The sequence below is a fragment of the Schistocerca gregaria genome, chromosome 7 (genome assembly GCF_023897955.1).
Source record: "Schistocerca gregaria isolate iqSchGreg1 chromosome 7, iqSchGreg1.2, whole genome shotgun sequence".
In the NCBI taxonomy this organism is placed as follows: Eukaryota; Metazoa; Arthropoda; class Insecta; order Orthoptera; family Acrididae; genus Schistocerca; species Schistocerca gregaria.
The window spans coordinates 468286809-468308471 of NC_064926.1; the positions used below are offsets into that span (position 1 = coordinate 468286809).

Here is a 21663-nt window from a genome sequence, read left to right on the forward strand (position 1 = left end):
CTTAACTTTGGATCTATCGAGCTAAAATATTTTCAACTTTTATGAGCGGTTACATTTTATACCCTGTATATATTTTTTCAAGTTTCAGCCGTATTTTATATTGTAAATTATAATGTAAACTTTATTATGATTGCAAGATACGTTCTATCATAGTTTCGGATATTAGCTACCGAGTAAAGTATTGAGAGATACATTAAGTAACGTTTTTATTCAGTTTTATTTCAAGTACTGTATTTTAAAATCAAAACTAATGTAAATGTTACAATGTTATGTAGATCTACTTCTTTTGTTGCCAAAGAGACAATTAATTGAAAACAGCATCAGTTGGAACAGTTTTTGCAAACTACAAGGATTACCTTAACACAACGATTCTTGCAAGCCCATTCATTATGTTTGGTACACCTCCTGTCTTTTCTTGATTCACATAGGAAGTATCTTCCACGTCGCCTTCCTTGAATTTTTTCTATTGTTCGGCCTTCCTGAGTTTCCGCAGATACACGCATCATATTCCTCGCACTGAGGACGTGTTTGCTCAGCATTACTCTCCGATTGTGGCTTTCAGTTAACTTGAGCGGAAACTAAGTAACGTAATTTTATACTAATTCTAGAACTTCAGCTAAGAATCTCTGTTCCTTTTTATACTGCGACGGATTATTACTACTACACGCCTTTATACAATGAAAACTTTACATCTAGGGAGTAACTGACATTCTATTAAACGTTAGTCAGTTGTAATAAGCGAAATACACTCACTTATTTGTTTGTAAAAAATCATCACATTGACATTAAATACAAAAACTACTCAATTCACGTGTTTAAACGCTCCATAAGGTATGTGCATGTGAGCATTTTCATACTTTTTCATTTTGATGTATACGTAAACATTTTAGGACACTTGACTGTTTGTAAACGCCTGTTCGTGTAGTCTATCAGTGGGACAGCTGACAAGGACTAAATGTATCTAACACAAACAAAAATGCATCTCGGTTCTTCTAATTTACAGTACCATTCTTTGCGGAAAATCGTCTAATAATTCTTAAATGATACTTCGTGATAGCGTAGTGTTACTGTTACGAAATTCCTGATACGTTCAGTTGTGATACTTGCGTTATCTGCAGAATTGACTAATTTGACTTCTGTGCGTCACATGAAGAACAATGGCCCCCCAGACCAAATCCTTGGAACTGCGCTAAGGAATTCTCTTTATATCAAATCTGTCACTGATTACAAATGTTTAAATTATTTAACACAATTCAGCACGTGTAAATCCAGTACACACAGTACACAGTAGAAGAAACAGTCGTAAGTTGAAGTTACATTTTGTTGTTGTTGTTGTTGTTGTTGTTGTTGTTGTCTTCAGTCCTGAGACTGGTTTGATGTAGCTCTCCATGCTACTCTATCCTGTGCAAGCTTCTTCATCTCCCAGTACTTACAGCAACCTACATCCTTCTGAATCTGCTTAGTGTATTCATCTCTTGCTCTCCCTCTACGATTTTTACCCTCCACGTTGCCCTCCAATGCTAAATTTGTCATCCCTTGATGCCTCAGAACATGTCCTACCAACCGGTCACTTCTTCTTGTCAAGTTGTGCCACAAACTCCTCTTCTCCCCAATTGTATTCAATACCTCATCCTTAGTTATATGATCTACCCGTCTAATCTTCAACATTCTTCTGTAGCACCACATTTCGAAAGCTTCTATTCACTTCTAGTCCAAACTATTTATCGTCCATGTTTCATTTCCATACATGGCTACACTCCATACAAATACTTTCAGAAACGACTTCCTGACACTTAAATCTATACTCGATGTTAACAAATTTCTCTTCTTCAGAAACGCTTTCCTTGCCAATGCCAGTCTACATTTTACATCCTCTCTAGTTCGACCATCATCATTTATTTTGCTCCCCAAAGAGCAAAACTCCTTTACTACTTTAAGTGTCTCATTTCCTAATCTAATTCCCTCAGCATCACCCGACTTAATTCGACTACATTCCATTATCCTCGTTTTGCTTTTGTTGATGTTCATCTTATAGCCTCCTTTCAAGACACTGTCCATTCCATTCAACTGCTCTACCAAGTCCTTTGCTGTCTCTGACAGAATTACAATGTCATCGGCGAACCTCAAAGTTTTTATTTCTTGTTCGTGGACTTTAATACCTACTCCGAATTTTTCTTTTGTTTCCTTTACTGCTTGCTCAATATACAGATTGAATAACATCGGGTACAGCCTACAACCCTGTCTCACTCCCTTCCCAACCACTGCTTCCCTTTCATGCCCCTCGACTCTTATAACTGCCATCTGGTTTCTGTACAATTTGTAAATAGCCTTTCGTTCCCTGTATTTTACCCCTGCCACCTTCAGGATTTGAAAGAGAGTGTTCCAGTCAACATTGTCAAAAGCTTTCTCTAAGTCTACAAATGCTAGAAATGCAGGTTTGCCTTTCCTTAATCTATTTTCTAAGATAAGTCGTAGGGTCAATATTGCCTCACGTGTTCTGCCATTTCTGTGGAATCCAAACTGATCTTCGCCGAGGTCGGCTTCTACTAGTTTTTCCATTCGTCTGTAAAGAATTCGCGTTAGTTTTTTGCAGCTGTGACTTATTAAACTGATAGTTCGGTAATTTTCACATCTGTCAATACCTGCTTTCTCTGGGATTGAAATTATTATATTCTTCTTGAAGTCTGAGGGTATTTCGCCTGTCTCATACATCTTGCTCACCAGATGGTAGAGATTTGTCAGGACTGGCTCTCCCAACGCCAGTTTTCATAACATTGTCGTCATCGAAATTATAAATTTGAAATATTAGCTTCGTCATTAGGATATAGCGATAGCTACATCGTTAGTATGATTAAAAAATTTATTTTCATCTCGAGCCAAAGAATTTTTATGATTAGTTTCCATTACATCTGCGCCTTCATCAAATATAAAATGCTTACATACGATTAACACGTCAGTGTGAACTACAGTATCATAAACAACTAATTGTGCTAGTAAATAAATATAGACACAAACCTTTGAGATTGTAAACGTTAAGAACAAAACATAAGTGCCTTTTCTTCCATTAAACACTCTACGATTTTAGCTTTGTGTCACTTGATAAAATATTTGAATTTCATCCCACAAGCCTAATAAAAGTAATACATCGAGTCAAGAGTTCACTAGTAACAATACTTCCCGTCAATTGTCTGGAAAATAGCTTGATTAAAAGCGCATCGGAAATCTGCAACGTATTGCCGAAACGTGTGTTCATTGTTATCGTAAAGTTGCTCCTGCCCCTTTAGCAGACGATTCGAGCGGTATAGGATAACATAACGAGTAAGGTATCTTTTACACTACAGTAAATAGGATTTACGTATCATACGGGGAATCCTATTGTGGAAACAAGTCAAAGTGCAAAACAGGCTGATGGTTAAATTCATTAACGTTCGACTTGTGAGTAATTAATCAAACACTTCATGTCCAGACCAGACAACGTGATGTGGGTTCGAAAAAGTTGTGAACTTGGTGTCGTCAATAGCACAAAATTCATCTCCAAAGCAAATACTGTAATTAACATTCAAAATGTTCGTGTCCTGGGCTCAATACAAATTCATTTGCATTCCATACTGTTACACAACACGAATAAATTATTTTTTATGTTTTAATTCGTATACGAATATTTGTTACTTACTCGGAATTAATCCTAACATTATCATCAGTCTACTGAAATAATTTCGTAACTAACTATTTGCAGTGTATTTAGTTGTTATTTTTCATCGGAAGCTAAAAATGACTGTTTACTGTGCACAGAGTGCACCACTCTTGTTTTGGACAGAAAAAGTTTCAGAAAAGTGTATTAGCATAATATTTTCACTTTCAATGAATAAACAATCTAAAGACGAAGGTGTAACGTGGGTATTCACTGACGATTCTTCAGTAATGAATGTAGGTAGGGACAACAGTCATAGTCTAGTCAGTGTGAAACCATGGACAAATCGATCAAGGGATGGGGCAGGAGAAGCAAAGTTACGACTAAATACGAGATTTTATTTTACAATATTCTATCATCAGCCTACAGCTCTGCCAGTCCACTGAGATCTGGAAAGGAAGTTTAGTTTGCAGGTTAACACATTTACCGTATAACAATTTTAATGTTATGAGATTACTGGATGATAACTGCACAAAATCTTAAATGTATACAAACTCATGCGTTATTTTCGAATTAGTAATTAACAACTCCTGTGAAATGCAGTGAAGAGCCAATCAGCGTTCACCTAAAGGTTTCTGTGAAACTTCTTTGAAAGGCCATTGTCGACAATTTGTGAAGGAAAACAACACACAGACAACGACACTACAAGGAAACGGAAAAGAAAATCTTAAGTTATTCCAGTCAAAGGGTTGAAGCCCAAACAGAACAAACAATAATCAGAAGAGAAAAATTACAGTACGATAATTTAAGTTTAAGGTGAAAAGTATAATAAACTGTATCAAAAATATATTACAATGACGCAATATGCAACAAACATTTCTAAAAATTTTCCCATGAAACGAATAACCATGTGCATAAATTTATATTTGTTTAAATGAATCTGTAAGAAAGGAAACAAGGAAGAGTTCAAAGAGTACTGCACAGCTGACACTATTTTCCAAATATTTCCAGTGAATACGTACAATGACAGAAGGCTACTCACTATGTATTTAGTGTAGCACATTTCGGAGTAATAGGGCACAGTTAACAAGCATCAGTATTTACACATTAAATAATAAAGTAATAAAAACTCTAAATAAGTAAAGCCTCTTAGTGATACTTGTTTCGTAACATGTGAAAACTTCCTGTGGGAAAACCTTATAGCCTTCCACAGAGTTTGAAGTTAATAGCAAGAATTATACAAAGCTATGTAATTAGTTTCTACCAAAAAGAACGTAGAAAATCGTGCGAAAACCAGCAATAATGAGAGAAATTCACTAGTTGAAGGGAAATTGGCAACGCCACCCATATTCCAACGACACTCATTTGCCAACTGCTGACGGATTTGGAAGCTGAAAACGATTTCTTGCAGTAAATCCATTATAACACCCTCAGACTAATCAGCAGTCATGAATGAAGGAAAATATTTAAATGTTTTGTGTCAACACTGGGAACAACAAAATTATTATTGTGAGAGTTCTTAAACAACAATTTGTACAAGTTTTGCAAGTACATATTCCATGATATTTTGAAGAGAAACGGATTAGAATCTTCAATTATTTTGTACTGTTTTATTCAGGGCTGGTTTATCGTGTGACTATCTAACGATACTCACTCACTTGAAGAACATTCTATCAATTGTGTGGCCCCAACCAACTGTTAGCTTTTGTTTTTAGCAAGGAATGTATTTTTTGGTGACATTTTTGGCTAGCGCTTTTTCTGACATTAAAAAACGACGCCTCTAGAAACACAAAATGAAGAAAAAATTACTCATTCACTTCCCTTCACAACTACAGTAGAAACGGGACAAACAACGATTTTCAAGCACATAGTTTTCCTTTCACCTCGCGGGAATTTGTGCACTAAACAGAAGAATTATCAGGATCGTTGCAATGAAACACTCCGTTATATTTTTTCCCGGTGTAAGGCATTGCGCCCGAATTGAGATAAAAGATGCACTACCGCAGCGACATTATGCGAAGCGTGGGTGCCGATTAGCTGGTTTTCAGGTACCTTACTGAAGACACACTAACAGAATCCGGCAAGCTCTGTGGCGGGTAGGCGCCCAACAATTTTAAAACCATTCATCCGCCCATCAATCGTGACTTGTTTATTACGTGCCTCTATGCGTTTGCACCCTCAGAACAGTTTTAGGTACTGATGCAACGTCCAAATAGATTTTTGACGAGGGCATCGCAGCGCATTTGCCTACAGCTCAGTACTACACCAAAAAACTGCTGTTATCAGACCCCGTGCTGGTATTCCTACTCGCTATCGTTCTCGTACCATACATCTCGGCGAACACGTGCTACAATTCTATTGTCGGCCTGCAATTTTCTCCTCATAATCTTTTAAGGTGAAATTTGTTTGTTTGTGCTCGATGACTGGGAATATTGAATGCCGAAATCTTCCCGTCACCATTACTTGCCTCAGTTACGAAGATGTGTAAATTATGCTGTTAGTATACAAACGATTCTGTAACGTAGTGTATCCCAAAATTTTGGTTCCCGGGGTCCAAAATGTATCAGAATTTTACTCCGAGGCTCATAGTCAAAACAATGGTCTATCCAACTCAGATGTAGTGTGCAGTTAATGCGATTAGGCTGGTTTAATAAGACAATAATTAATGAAACACATATTTTCACTGACAGATTGTTGAACAGATTTATCATTAACTGTTGTTCACCACACAGGTTCCCTGACCTTGGAGTCAAATTCGAAGCAGCTACCATCATTGTGTGCCCACGTAAATTTTCGCATGGCCGGAACTGCCCTGCATTTACATGATAACGGATCCCAAACATAAAAGAATGTATTTTTATTCGACCTCTCTGTATCCGCTACTGTTGCAGATGTGTAATCTTGGAATATTTTCGTGGTCCCGGGAAAGCGTGGCGTAGTTTGCCAACCATGACAGTAATGGTTCATTTAGATTTTATATGTAATTTCTTAGTTATATAGTTATGTAATTGTAAAATGACATTTGAGCGAGAGTAATCGTCTTCATCATGATACGCCATATTGAAAAGGTAGGATCTGGTGGCAATGACAAGAAACGTCACTGCAACGTAATGTGAACAAGAAACTTATCCAGAGGCTAATTTTAGAAAAAAGTAATATGCTTTTATCACCAGTGCAGCGAAAACAATAGTGACACAAATATTCATGTTGCCATCCACGAACCGAAAGGAAGATGGCGGTGTGCACGTTCTGTCTATTACATTCGTCAGAGCTCACTCCAAACTGTCCACAATGTCTTTCGCGCTGTATCCTTCCACACAAATACTTGCCATCTTCCAGTCGTGTAAGTCTACATGCAGTTGGAGTATAATCTCAGTTGTGTGACTGTACTCGTGATTTTCTCTGAGAGAGGTCACAGTTCGTAGTGATAGACGGTAAATCAAAATCATTGCGTTTCGCAAGGTAGTGTCATAGGCCCTCTATTGTTCCTGATTTACATGAATGATCTAGGTGATAATCTGAGCAGCCCCCTTAGATTGTTTGCAGATGACGCTGTAAATTAACATTTAGTAAAATCATTAGACGATTAATTCCAATTACAAAAGTATCTAGAGAGAATTTCTGTATGGAGCGAAAAGTAGTAATTGGCACTAAACAAAGAAAAGTGCAAGGTCATCCACATGGGTACTAAAAGAAATCCGATAAATTTTGGGTATACGATACATCGTACAAATCTAAGGGCTATCAATTCGACTAAATACCTAGGAATTAAAATTACGAGCAACTTAAATTGGAAAGACCACAAAGATAATATTGTGGTAAAGGCGAAACAAAGACTGCGCTTTGTTGGCAGAACACTTAGAAGATGCGACAAACCCACTAAAGAGACAGCCTACATTACACTTGTCCGTCCTCTGCTGGAATATTGCTGCGCGGTGTGGGATCCTTACCAGGTAGGAGGACATCGATAAAGTCCAAACAAGGGCAGTTCGTTTCCTGTTATCGCGCAATAGGGGTGAGTGTGTCACTGATATGACACCGGAGTTGGGTAGCAGTCACTGAAACAAAGGCGGTTTTCTTTGCGACGAGACCTGTTTACGAAATTTCAATCACCAACTTTCTCTTCCGAATGTGAAAATATTTTGTTGACACCCACCTACGTAGGGAGAAAAGATCATCCTAATAAAGTAAGAAAAATCAGAGTTCGAACGGAAAGATTTAGGTGTTTCTTTTTCCCACGCGCCATTCGAGAATGGAATGGTAGAGAAGTAGTATGGAAATGGTTCGATGAACCCTCTGCCAGGCACTTAAGTGCGAATTGCAGAGTAACCATGTAGATGTAGGTGTAGATGTAGGGTGCTGTAGACTGTCATATCTAATCATAAGTAAGCGTAGACTAAGGTACTTTTCATAGTAGCTTTGGTCAGTTAAAGTCATCCCCACTTTACTAGTACATTAGGTGTGTTGCATACCTGTCAAGCGTTACCTCATAACGATCCTTTTCTTTACATAAGCGATCAGTGTCTCACTAGATTTACCTAAAATCTGGAAGCGGTGAACTGGCTAAAACTGAGTCAGGATTTATAAAGGGCAGGTGACCTACAGAACATTTTTATTCTATATAGTTATCCTCCTGTGTGTTACATAAAAAAACAGTATTTATAGAAAAACTGAAATTGTCAATATTTAACTCAAGTTTTATTCAAAATTGTTTATTTCTAATGGGGTGTAGTAAAAGTAAAGATAACAATACAGACTGATCATATGAAGCTAGAAAACGCAGTTTCCTAAGAAAAGGTAAAAAAAAAACGCAAAACAAAAATATATCGAACGTGGCTTCAGTAAAATACTTTATTGAACTTATATAAAACAAGATTCTGTTCTTCATAAACATCTTTCGCTTTTATCAGTTATAACAGGAAACTGTTGCCTTTGATCATGATGAAGTACGTTGTATAGAGCACAAAATAACAACAATGATTACACATTTCTATATTTGTACAGCAAAAGAAATTGCTCTGGTTACATAAAAGCGCAGATATTATGCGATCAATTATTTTTTATTAATTATAAGACGCAATTAACATTGTGTAAAGATATAAAATACACAATGGACTAATACCGAATGACGTACTGTTCTAATTACGTGCAAAACAAGCAACAAACAAACAAAAAGACAAAGAGGAGTCGTAGGATTTCCAGTTTCTCACTTACAAATTCATTTGTTTCTTTCCCGACTAGTGCTACCGAGACTACCGATTATCCTACGTCATTTATGTACTGAGCCGAAACGATTGATGTGTGCATTGTTTTAACAATATCACATAATGTGAATATTGTGTACAACCCGACCTCTGTACAAATTTTGTGCTGTAATGCGATCATTGTAAATAAATGCAGTAAAATGTTTTTTTTATTTTTTTTATTTGATGATTCCTGGCTACAATAGCCTAAGAACTGTAATATGAACCTAATTGGAATGAACATTTAATATCCTTTTTAATGTAAATATGCTTAAGACTTTTTTTACCGATTCTACACCAAAAAGGGCAGTTTCATTTTGGACCTGTGGAAGGTGCATTAACATATCTGTTCTTATGTTGTAAATATTTATTGTGTGCTCTTGTTTTCTGACATATTCCACATCCCAGCATCCCAGAGGATCTACTCACAATGGGTCAATTTGAACGAAAAGTACGTCTAATCTAATCTAGCGAACCGTAGCTTTGGTAGAGCGCAACTCTAGTAGTACATTAACACCAGGTGTGGATTAAAGAGAGGGGATGTGGCGGTCATGTAGCCTCTTTCCTTTTTTTTTTTTCTTTTTGAAAAAAAAAAGTATTTTAGTAAACGCGTTTATATTTTTACGTACATCAATTTCCAGGGCACTTTTGAAGAATAGAGTAGCATGAAAAACTTAAGTATCTCGAAAATTGCAAGCATATGTAGAAAATTACGAGCTATTTTTAACGTAGGATAGGATTTACTTGCTTGCATGAGTGCCTGCGCACGCGCCTGACAATACCTGCTGTCAATAACAAGTCCGACACCGTTCGTGACTGCAGAGGTAGAAACAGAAAACGGCACGCAAGTTGAACAAGTCAAGACAGAAAGGCAGAGATCCTCCGGTAAGAGAAAAAATAGCAAAAATACACTGATTCCCCAAATACAGGTGAAAACGACGAAAAGAAACAACATTCCTCTCATTTACACTTGCGTATAGCCAAAGTTTGTAGACCTGTGTTCACAACCTTAGTTCTAAGAGAAGTACTAATAATGGTGATTGGACACAACGATATTATGCTGTGAAAATTATGACATTGTGAAAGTTGTTCGAGTTTGTTGATGTTATTTGTAGTTGTTAAATAACTTGTATGCCGCATCTACTTTCCAATTTTGTAGACAAAGCTTTTATAATACTGTATATCTCTGAATCACAGTTTATTCGAAGTTATGCTAATTATGAGGATTATTTTTAATATTTTATATAGAAGCTGTTTTAATTTAAGTAAAATATATAGAGAACACAATCTGAACATCCCTATAATAAAGATAAAGTCAATGGCATTCTTAGGACACCAGCCCATGTGAGTTAAGATAGAAACTGGCAAGCATATGATAGAGAGAGTTAATACATTTAAATATTTAGGGTTCAATATTACATATGGAGTAAATAATGAAATATGTTAGATTTATTTGACTATTCCTGTGGAACTATACGCACAAATTCGTTGAAAGAAAGTTCACAGAGATACTGTACTGAAGTTCTACAAGGTTACTGCTATGCCCGCACTATTCTATTGATACGAAAACTGGATACTTAAGAAGAGTAATGAAAAGGTAGTAGAAGCTAGTGGAACGAACTTCCTTAAATATGAGGCTTTTCTCTAGTAGCCTTAAATATAAGATTGAACAGAATATGATAAATTTCTCAGAACGATGTTACACTGCCTGTGTTACTCTGAATTGCAGTGCGAAGTTCCTTAGGAACAGGCAATGCGGTGACTACAGCCATTATGCTGATAGTTGTTCATATTCATAATTGCAAATACATTTTATGTAAATCGCTCAGAGGAACAAAGTCGCTTTAGGGCTGGTGGATCATGTTCGGACAACTCCACTGTCTTACACTAGCAGTTGAAAAGAACAGAGCTAGTAACAGGGAAATGCACGTGATTCTTGTGGATTTGGAAAAACCTTACGACAGCATAACAAGATCTGAGATTGCAGCTGCCATGAAGAGACAGAAGATACGTGATAAATGGATTAATTTAGTTACAGAATTGTGTAAGGAGACAGGACCAAAAATCAAGATGGGAAACAGAATAATAGAAAGCTTGAAAACCACCAAAGGTCATAAGCATCGTTGCGGTCTATTCTCTTTACTTTCTTATATATACATAGGACAAGCACTGGAGACATGGTGCAAAAATTGTTCTGGAGTGGGTATGTTAACTGAATAGGACAGAATGCATTCACTACTTTTCGCAGATAAGTAGAAAATTTTCGCAAACACTGGACAAGATACAGGACATATGTTTGATAAATTCAAGAAGGAATACCCAAGATGGGGTCTCAAACGTAACTTCAACAAGACAGAGTGCATATTTATTGGCAAACAAGAAACGGAAGAATTAATTCTAGAAGAGTGGAAGATAAAAAATGTGATAATTTTAAATATTTAGTTTGTATTATATCCAGTGGCGAAACCTGCGACGGAGATATTAAGACCAAAGTAACTATGAAGTCCCTGCATGGACTGATTGGGAACAATAGTATAATTCAACAAACTAAGAAACGGATATTCCTTAGTCTCATCGAGAATATAGTTACTTTCTCTGCAGAAATGTGGCCGCTTACGGATAAAAGAAGGTACAAGATCAGGACAGCGGATTTAGATTTTATGAGAAAGTATCTACTGATCAACCGCCAAGATAAAATCAAAACACTTAAAATATTGGAACAAATGGAAGCTGCACAGTCCATAACGAGTAAATGCTGGAACCAAAGTATGCAGTGGTTTGGGCATGATAAAAGAATGGGCAATGACAGGTGGCCTAAGAAGGTGTTAATTTGGTACCCGGGAAGAACTAAAACAGCTTTCGATTTGAGTAACGGAGACTACTGGAAGGAGAAAACGACTAACCTGTAGTGAGAAAAGTGAGAGAAGAAGAACAATTTATTATGAGGTATTAAAACATTTTATACGAATATTTTATTATTATTATTATTACCACTATTACTACTTCTGACACTTACAGCGTGCGGCTGACGTAATATTAAGGCGGTTGTCGGAAATGGGAACGTGCGGAGGACGTAATATTACGTCACGCTATTTACGAAGATTTTATGCGGTGTTGAACGTATTTTTACGGGTCCCGGAATCATGCGTGATGCCTCCATGCTTCGTAGGTGACAGTAGCGGTATCATTTGAGCAATTCATCGTTTTTGAAACTTCGTTATTTTCATTTGCTTCGTAGGCATTCGGTGTCTCAGTTTCGTAGGCTTTGTGTACTTTTAGCCTGGTTTTGTGTTCAAAATACGCAATGAAGAGGAGAAGGAGAAACCTTTGGAGAAAATGATTTACAAATTCCTTGACAAATTCACAGATGACGGAAACGAAATATTTGATGACAATTCAGATTACACGGTATTTGAAATTTGTAGTACTTTTGGACTTTATTTGAAAATTAGGTGCTACGTACATTTGTCGTACGGGTTGTGCTTTTATAAAGATTTTCTTTGATGTAGGTCAGGAAATAAATACGGGCATAAGAGTCCAGTGAATGCAATGTTTCAATCTACATCGCAATTCCACTCCTCTAGGAATGTAAAATTTTGCTTTGATCTTGTGTTTTGTGCGGTTCTTCAGATGTAAATAAAAAATTGGTTGTAGAAGGAATATAAACACAAAGATTACGTGCTTGTTTACATATTTCAAAACTGGAATTCCTTTTCAATTTTTTTCTGTGACGATTGCTGTTAAATTGAGATTTCATCTATGTATTCAAGATTTAACACTAACAATACCAAAAATGTGCATTTAAAGTGGAAAGTCAAATTAACCTATATACGTTTTGAAATTACAACTACTTATCTATACACGCGAATTATAACTTAAAAAGAAAACATATATTTTAGTTAGTCCACAGATAATGGCAGCTATCTGCGAGACCATCGCCATAAGTGTCAAAATTGTCGACGTCTCTGGTACGTAAAAATGATCGTGACGGCAAATTATACTTGGGGGAGAGGAGAGACAGTAACAAAGTGTCAACCACCCCCTCCCTCTTAGAACTGAACCATGAATTCGCACCTGATTACCACTCATCATTCCGCTGATTACCTCCGTAGGCTGAAAGTAATCCTGTAACGATTCACAACTGACGCTGCTAGACGTCCACAAGCTCCCTTTTTTTTGCCTTCTTCCCACGCGTCTAAAGTTTCTGACGTCGATTCCCTTGGCACATTCCACAGTCTATTTGCGGACTACACTTCCAGCTTCCTCCCATTCCTATCCGCCACAATCGTAATCGAAACTCGTTATCGTATCGTCAACACCAACAACAACGACGCCCTCTTCCACTCACTCGTCCTAGGTGACCGCTCTGGGACAGGAACACGTACGGCACAGGCTCGCAGCGGAAGCAGCAGCAGCAGCGGAGCGGCCGGTACATTGCCGCGAGAGCGACACTCACTTGTTTCGCAGCGACGCGGCGGCGGTGGCAGCTGCGCGTTGCCTGTCCTGCGGCTGAGGCGGTAGCTGGAGACGGTGACACCGGGAAGCCGCCGACTGGCGCTGCTACGGACCTAGAGGAGGCGGCGGCGGCACCAACCCCCGCCGCGGCGCTGCTCGCAACATGGCCGGCCTGCCGCGGACTATTAATACCGCCTGCGCCGCGCACACACCTGCCTGCCCAGGAGCCACGAGACTTCACCTTCATACGCCGACCACTCACGCCAGCGTGACCACCTCAGCCGTTTCACAATCGAGCCATTTCCCGGAAGAAGTGTCGATAGGTATACGTGTGCTTTTTCGGGATATTGTTTAAAACTAGTCGTTGGCTCATGTATAATACTTCGTGTCATTATCTCAGTTCTAGAGGCCAGAAAAGCGTTTTCTTGATGCGAGCGCGAGTAGCACTTCTCGGTTTTATGTAGCGAGTGATTATATGTGAAGCTCAGCTTACCTGGAGCGTCAGCGGTTGTTTCAGTGCTAGGCTGACTAGCATACGCTGAAGAGGCAAAGGAACTGGTACACCTGCCTAATATAGTGTAGGCCTCCCTCGAGCGAATTGCCGCAGCATGACGTGGCATGGGCTTGAATAATGTCTGAAGCAGTGCTCGGGGGAAATGTAGTCATGAATCCTGCAGGGCTGTCCATAAATGGGAGGGGGTGGAGTTCTCTTCTGAACAGCACGTTGCATGGCATCCCAGATATGTTCAATAACGTTCATGTTTGAGGAGTTAGGTGGCCAATGGAAGTGTTTAAACGCAGAAGAGTGTTGCTATGGCCATCCTGTAGCAACTGTTGAAGCTGTGGGGTGCTGCGTTGCTCTGCAGGAATTTCCCAAGTCCATCGGAATGCAGAAAGCGCATGAATTTATGCTTACGTACGTGTCACCTGTGAGAGTCGTATCTAAACGTATCAGGGGCCCCATATGACTCCATCTGCACACACACCACACCATTACAGAGCCTCCACCAGCATGCACAATTCCCTGCTGACATGCAGAGTCCATGGATTCATGAAGTTGTCTCCATACCCGTACACGTCCATCCGCTCAATACAATTTGAAACGAGACTCGTCCGACCAGGTAACATGATTCCAGTCATCAGCAGTCCGATGTCGGTGTTGACGGGCCCGGGCAAGGCGTAAAGCTTGTGTAGTGCAGTCATCAAGGGTACACGAGTGGTCCTTCGGCTCCGAAAGCCCATATCAACGATGTTTCGTTGAATGGTTCGCACGCTGATACTCCTTGATGGGCCAACATTGAAATCTGCAGCAATTTTCGGAAGCGTTGCACTTCTGTCACGTTGAACGATTCTCTTCAGTCGTCGTTGGTCCCGTTCTTGCACGATCGGTCTCCACTGCACAACATGCGGTTTGACAGTACCCCATTGGCCGGCCACAAGTTCGTCTTCATTGTGAACAATTGAAGTCTTTGACTTGTCCCAACATTGTGACGGACTTGTATCCGGAATTCATCACGGAGTCATTATACTGAAGTTAAGTATAATGTAACACAAATGAAATGACACAGTTTCAGAGACGTACCTGTATGAGGCCAGTAAAGTCTCTGAAATTGTGTCATTTCATCTGCATACGTACCTGCACCTGGCTTTCAGACTAGATCCCGCTCTTGCGTCCGATGCTGAAATGCTACTTCACAGCTCGGCAATTTTGTTCGTGTATAAGGAGGAATTTAAAGTAGACTGTGGCGGCAGTGAGAATTTGGATCGAAGAGGGAGGCATGCTAGGGTAATCCGTGCAGTTGTATGAATCGCTGTGGCTTAATGGCTAACGTACCTACCTAGAAAGCGGGAGACCCGGCTTCGATTCCCGGCCTTGGTATTAATTTTTTACTCGCCGCTTCTGTCTACACACATAAAAAATATAATGTGATAAGCTCTGAGGCTTGTGTCCACTGTTTCCTTTTATTCTTCCTCAGAACTCACGCACAGTCCCGATGGGACACGAGTACGTTTAGCAACGAGATCATCTACTCAATTCAGATATAGTATCGGCTGTGCCATCCAGAAGATACGGTCACAGACTACAGAGAAGAGCGGCGAACTGCCTACAATTCAGGCGCAACATCGTTCATGTCAGTTTCCATTGAGCGTGCACGAGGCACGAACTAAGTTACGCACATGCCTTACATCATACAAATAATTGCCAAGTGGATATCCATCCATCTCCAACCTCAAGAAAATATCAGGATAGTGTTTCAGTTAGTGTCTCACGACTTGTCTACAGTCGCCGCCAGGAAGATCCAAAATGGACATCCACAAGTGATGTTGGTCATCTTTCACTGGATTTAGGACTATATCAGTATTTAAAGACAGATGAATGCAACTGAACATTGACTTATACTGCCACGCACGATCTGCATGCTCCATCTACGTATTGTAAAACTGCTACAACTGAAAAACCAAAGAAACTGGTACACCTGCCTAATATCGAGTAGGACCCCCGCGAGCACACAAAAGCGCCGCAACACGACGTGGCACGGACTGGACTAGTGTCTGAAGTAGTGGTGGAGGGAACTGTCACCATGAATCCTGCAGGGCTCTCCATACGTTCGTAAGCGTACCAGAGGGTGGAGATCTCTTCTGAACAGCACGTTGAAAGGCATCCCAGATATGCTCAATAACGTTCATATCTCTGGAGTTTGGCTGCCAGTGGAAATGTTTGAACTCAAAGAACGTTCCTGGAGTCACTCTGTAGGAATTTAGGATGTGTGGGGTGTCGCATTGTCCTGCTGGAATTGCCCAAGTCCGTCGGAATGCAGAATGGACATGGCTGGATGCAGGTGATTAGGTAGGATGCTTACGTACGTGTCAAATGTCAGAGCCGTATCAGGATCCCATGTCACTCCAACTGCACACGCCCCACACTATTGCATAGCCACCACCACCTTAAACAGTCCCATGCTGACATGCAGGGTCCATTGATTCATGAGGTTGTCTCCATACCCGTACATGTATATCCGCCCGATACAATTTGAAACAAGAATCATCCGACTAGGCAACAAGTTTGCAGTCATCAGCAGTCCAGTGTCGGTGTTGACGGGCCCAGGCTAGGCGTAAAGCTTTATGTCGTGCAGTCATATGAGTGGTCCTTCGTCTCCGAAAGACAGTATCGATGATGTTTCGTTGAATGGTTCGCACGCTGACACCTGTTGATGGTCCGCAGTGAAGGACTGCACTTCTGCCACGTTGAACGATTCTTTTCAATCGTCGTTAATCCAGTTCTTGCAGGATCTTTTCCCGACCGAAGCGAGATTCGATGTTTTACCAGATTCCTGATATCACAGTACACTCGTGCAATGGTCGAACGGAAAATCCCCACTTCATCACTACCTCGGAGATGCTGTGCCCCATCGCTCGTGTACCGACTATAATGCCACGTTCAAACTCACTCAAATCTTGATAACTTGCCATTGTAGCAGCAGTAACCGATCTAACAACTGCGCCAGACTCTTGTTGTCTTGTACAGGCGTTTCCGACCGCAACGCCGTATTCTGCCTATTTACATATCTCTGTATTTGAGAACGCATGCCTATACCAATTCCTTTGGCGCTTCAGTGTACTATTTGAATTACGTATACTTTTTATTTGAGTGTACTACACTCCCACAATACTCAAAATAAGAGGTCAAAATTTTTTGTTCTTTTAAATATAAGCTTACTGAAACAGTAAACCGGGTAGTAATGGGTGAAGTAATGACACCTAAGTATGCAAAAACGTTGATTACAGGAAGCTGAAACTAAAGATTTGCATGTCATTTTCTTCTCAGTGGTAACAAAAAAAGTTTGTGAAATCTTATGGGACTGAACTGTTAAAGTCATCTGTCCCTAAGCTTACACACTACTTAACCTAAATTATCCTAAGGACAAACACACACACCCATGCCCGAGGGAGGACTCGAACCTACGCCGGGACCAGCCGCACAGTCCATGACTGCAGCGCCTCAGCCCGCTCGGCTAATCCCGCGCGGCTCAGTGGTAACATGTCACAGTATTCAAGCTCCATCATATTGTTGATTCTGCGTATCCTTTCCATCTTCTTTAGTTTTATTTCTTTCCTTTGTCATTGTGGCGTACTTTGTCGTGCTTTCAGCAGTCTTTTATGCTTCAGCGGTACATTGCCTGTCCACTCGTAGCAGCCCACTTTCTATGTTGTCCCGTTTTTATGTCTAGTCTGCTCATAGTTTTTAATCTGTTTGTTACTCCATCATTAAAATATATTGTGGCGCCCATCACACCAATCTGAAAAGCTGACATACCAACAAGCGTTCCTAAATGCAACTATTGATGCTTTCTTTCGGGTATCGACAGAAAGATAGATTACAACAAGTCCCTGCTCGTAAAAAGGTCGATAATTTTTTCATGTGTATTATACAAAGGAGTTGCTACGGAAATAGCAGGGCCAAAATTAAATAACTAGACAATTTAGAGAAGGTTTTATGTTTGACAGTAGTGTCACAGCTAGGCATTCACAAACCGCAACTGCTATAGTAAGGCATTTAAATACGAAAATGATGAGCTACTATACATAAAGTATGTATTGTTAGAAACGAGAAGAATCACAGAATTTCACTGAATAAAAAATTTTCCATTGTTTGACCCCTCATGACGTCCATATCGCCTCAAGGGCGATTTCTGTTGTTCCGAGGAAGCTTTCCAAATAGCCACATCATTCTGGCACGTAATAAGCTCAGCAATGAGTGCCAATAATTATACACTGGTGTGCAAAACTTAAGCACGAAAGTAAGTTTCGCATGATGTTTCACTTCTAAGTCACGTAGCTCGATGGAACTTGGACTATACATAGAAGGAACTACTACATTATAATGCAAAAGGTAACTGAAACAGTTGCGCAGTGAGACGAAAAGAGATAACACTTTTATTCAAAGACAGTAATTGCATTGAAATCTTCGCTATTTATGGTGGTCCCCCGGATGATACAAAAGGCGGGACATGGTTTTTTTTTAATAGGGTATGTGATCACCGCCGCAGACATTGCAAGCTCTGTAACCTGCTTCCACCATGGCCAGAAGGTTAGTAGGGACTTCTTGTGGTGGGCTTCCACTTCTCCATCAGCGCAGTGGCAACTGCTGTATGGTCGTCGGTGAAAGTAGACGTTCTGAAATACGTCTCCCAACACCGACCACACGTTATCGATGGGATTTAAGTCATCGGAAGGGGCAGACCACTCTATCCACCAAATATCCTCTCTTTCCAAGACCACCTTCACCTGTGCTATTAGATGAGATAGCGAACTGCCATCCATAAAAATGAAGTTAGGGTCGAATATACCCCTGAAGAGAACGCCACGGGGAAGGAGTACGCTGTCACAATAACGCTGACTAATGAGTGTACGTGTTTAAATATTTGGACGTCAGTACGTCCATGCTACGCTATGCCTCCCCGCACCATAACCTGGTCCACCAAAACGACCATGTTCGATAATATTCCAGGGCGCATTATGTGTTCTAATCTCTCGCCATACTATGGTACGTCCAGCAGTTGTATTAATCGTTTGTTCTAGGAAGACTTTCAGTGAGGTGGCTTTCGGGAGTAGCTGTTTCGATAAAAGTCGGAAGACGGTGCCTGACTTTGAACAGATATTCAACTGCTTCCTCTCGCTATCAATCTAAGCTTTGAATACTGTGTGCAAAGGATATCTTCATTCAACACATACATAAGTTTAAACCATTTCAAACTTAGTTACATATAACAGTTCTTTGATCTTTAATTCCGCGTGTACGTGCTTTTTTTATTTGTAAGCATACACAGACACTGAATACAATGCCGTCTGATAGCTAAGGCTGAGTAGATCGCCTGCGCCGGGAAAGTTGTCGGTACAGACCGAAGCCATTCGATTTCTGTCGGTGCAGCTACCCCACCATGGCAAGAGTGTCTTTAGAGTGAATAATTAGTAAATTGCAGATTTAGTAAGTTTGGTGATAATCATTGCTAGAAATGTACGAGAATTTTCGTTTGTATCAACATGAACATCCTGCAGTTCACACTGAAGTTCCTGGCAGAGGGTTCATTGAATCACTTTCAGACTATTTCTCTACCATTCTCCTCTCGAATAGGACGCGAGAAAAGCGAAGACGTTACCTTTCCGTGCGACATCTGATTTCTCTCATTTTATCATGATGCTCATTTCTTGCTGTGTAGGTGGGAGCCGTCAAAGCATTTCGGCACGCGGAGTATACAGTTTGTGACGGAAATTCCGTGATAAGATCTCGCTGTAATGAGAAACGCCTTTGTTTCCTATGTAGGTGGGAGTCAACAAAATATTTCGGCGTACCGGCCGCGTTGGCCAAGCGCCTCTAGACGCTTCAGCCCGGAACCGTGCGACCGCTACGGTCGCAGGTTCGAATCCTGCCTCGGGCATGGATGTGTGTGATGTCCTTAGGTTAGTTAGGTTTAAGTAGTTCTAAGTTCTAGGGGATTGATGACCACAGATGTTAAGTCCCATAGTGCTCAGAGCCATTTGGTCCATTTCGGCATGCGGAGAACACGGTTCGTGATGGCAATTTCGTTATAAGATCTTGACGCAATAACAAATAATTGCCACTCCAATTCGCGTATTATATTCGTGACATTCTGTCCCTTATTTCACGATAATACAAAAAGTGGCTGCCCTCCTTTGAACTTATTCGTTGTCTTCCATCAGCCTTATGTGTTATGGGTCCCATACCGCGCTGCAGTACTTCAGAAGAGGACGGACAATTGTAGTTGAGGGCAATCTCTTCCGTAGATTTGTTGCGTCATCTAAGTGATCTGCCAATAAATCGTGGTCTCGCGGTTCTAGACGCTCAGTCCGGAACCGCGCGACTGCTACAGTCGCAGGTTCGATTCTTGCCTCGGGCTTGGATGTGTGTGATGTCCTTAGGTTACTTAGGTGTAAGTAGTTCTAAGTTCTAGGGGACTAATGACCACAGATGTTAAGTCCCATAGTGTCAGAGCCATTTTGCCAATAAAACGCAGTCTTTTGTTCAGCATCCCGTAACATTTTCTATGTGATATTTCCAGTTTAAGTTATTCGTTACTGTAATCCCAAGGTATTTAGGTGAGTCGACGAGTTTTAGATTTGTTTGATTTATCGTGTAACCGAAATTGACCTGATTCCTTGTAGTAATCATGTAAGGGACTCCACACATTTTATTGTTTAGAGTCAGTTGCCACTTTTCGCACCATCTTGTCTATACCATTTTGTAGTTGCTTTTGACGTTCTGATAACTGTACTTGACGATAAACGTCAGCACCAACTGCAAAACAACCTAAGAGGGCTGTTCAGATTGTTTCCTATGTCGTTCATACCGAGTGTTCTCCTACGGGTCGTCAGGCGCATTTTCTCTAGTGTTTCGTTTCGTCAGATATTTGCAATTTCTTGGTGTCGTCCGAAATCTTGATAATCACGTCTATCATAAAGCGCCCAGCACCGACGAAAAGTGCCGGTTTTTTTTCCATTAGAAATTAAATGATTTTTTAAGCAGACTTTTATGTGCCAGTTCGATAGATCGGTCCCAGATTAGCCTAGTGCGATATCTGTCTTATCGATACCTGTAAACGTCGGCCGCGGTGGTGTAGCGGTTCTAGGCGCTCAGTCCGGAACCGCGTGACAGCTACTGTCGCAGGTTCGAATCCTGCCTCGGGCATGAATGTGTGTGATGTCCTTAGGTTAGTTAGGTTTAAGTAGTTCTAAGCTCTAGGGGACTGATGACCACAGATGTTAAGTCCCATAGTGCTCAGAACCATTTGAACCATTTGGTACCTGTAAACAGGAAGAATAAAACTCGCAGAATAGTCAGTATTCCAGCAGCGACAGCACCTCCCTGGCCCGGACTGGCTGCTCTCGCCAAGCATTCAGCGCTACTGACATGTTGAGTCGCTGCTAGACTGCTGTCTATCCTTCGTATTTCACAGTCCCTCTTAATACTCATCGATAAAACGAATATCGGGCTAGATTAATTTGGGAACGCTCTATCGAATGAGTACGTAAAATTCCGTTTTACTAATTGTTTGGTGGGAGGGGCGGAGGGGGGGGAGACAAACCGACGTTTCCTGCTGGACACTGCGCGTCACATCAAAGACTCGTCGAGCAATAACTGTTTGGGCTGACTCCAGCTACATAATGAAAAAACGAAATCGAAAATGTACATCTTCATCTTTTCGCGGCGCAAAGACTAATCCATAAATCGAAAATATCTGCCGGAACATCAGAGAAAACGCGTCTGATTCCTCTCAGAAGAGACTCCCTCTATAGATAAGGAACAGCAGAAGCCTT

At 40.5% G+C, this 21663-nt stretch overlaps 1 protein-coding gene across 2 annotated transcripts in view; it reads right to left on the bottom strand.

Annotated features, from left to right (window-relative positions):
• The window catches only part of LOC126281583 (myosin light chain kinase, smooth muscle-like), a 363307-nt gene that overhangs the window by 327960 nt on the left and 13684 nt on the right, over nt 1–21663 (bottom strand). Inside the window, exon 1 of one of the 2 annotated variants that reach the window (XM_049980665.1) lies at nt 13331–13439. The exons of the other annotated variant lie outside the window; for it this stretch is intronic. The gene's annotated coding sequence lies outside the window, so the exon portion shown is untranslated. Of the gene's footprint in view, nt 1–13330; nt 13440–21663 lie in introns of those variants that run through there. 2 annotated transcript variants of the gene reach the window in all.